This window comes from Manis javanica, chromosome 1 (genome assembly GCF_040802235.1).
Source record: "Manis javanica isolate MJ-LG chromosome 1, MJ_LKY, whole genome shotgun sequence".
Taxonomy (NCBI): domain Eukaryota; kingdom Metazoa; phylum Chordata; class Mammalia; order Pholidota; family Manidae; genus Manis; species Manis javanica.
The window spans coordinates 6,380,875-6,381,713 of record NC_133156.1 but is presented as its reverse complement, the minus strand read 5'-3'; the positions used below and the strand labels follow the sequence as shown (position 1 = coordinate 6,381,713).

The 839-nt window shown below is 35.2% G+C and overlaps 1 non-coding gene across 1 annotated transcript; it reads right to left on the bottom strand.

The window, feature by feature from the left end:
* Nucleotides 1–211: 211 nt before the first annotated feature.
* On the bottom strand, nucleotides 212–318 carry LOC118972231 (U6 spliceosomal RNA). The gene has a single exon (XR_005061074.1). It is a non-coding gene; the product is annotated as a U6 spliceosomal RNA (small nuclear RNA).
* Between the last annotated feature and the right edge of the window lie 521 nt (nucleotides 319–839).

Here is an 839-nt window from a genome sequence, read left to right as displayed (position 1 = left end):
TACCAGTTTACATCCTCGACCATATCATACTAAAACCTGGTCCCTGAGGTTGATCTGATTTGGTTTGGTGTCTTGATGTATAATTTAGCTGTAGATAGTGTTATAATTTAAAGCTCCCACTTTATGTAAAGTGTTGAATGGGGTTATTTAGTTTTATCCATAAATACTTAGAGAAGCTTTGCTAAATACATGAACTTCTGGTTTTTGTCTTTAAAATATGGAAAGCTTCATGAATTTGTGTGTTATCCTTGTGCAGGGACCATGCCAACCTTTTCTGTATTGTTATAATTTTAGTGTATGTGCTGCTGAAGCAAACACCACGGACTTCTGTTTTAGTTTGATACCAAGTGACAGGCCAACGGGTTCAGTTAAGACTGTTCCTGGTTTGAGTGAAAAAGGATCTGGTTCTAGTAAGTAGGGGGTAGCTTATCAGGTTATTTAAATTTAAGTTACAGAGAAGCTAACACACAGTTCTGCTTGCCACTGTTAAGAATTGGACTTCGATCCTTCAAAAACTATTTTTAATTTTTTTAGGTTGCCAGAGGTATTCTGTTGCATCTTTGGAAGGACCAGTAAGCATAGGTCCAGGGCAGTGTCAGGGGAAATAATTTTCATCAAGTTTGTGAACAAATAGGCTCCCCATGGTCTGAACCTGTGCTCTCCTAACACCTTTTGATTTTGTACCATGATCAATAAAAAATTTTGTGCACAGAATCCATGTATGTATATTTGTTAATTAATTAATGATGTACAGGTACTACAGTACTAATGTGAGGTATGTTATAAGTGTATAAAAGGAAATATAAAAGTAACTTTAATTTTAAATAATATTAGCAGCA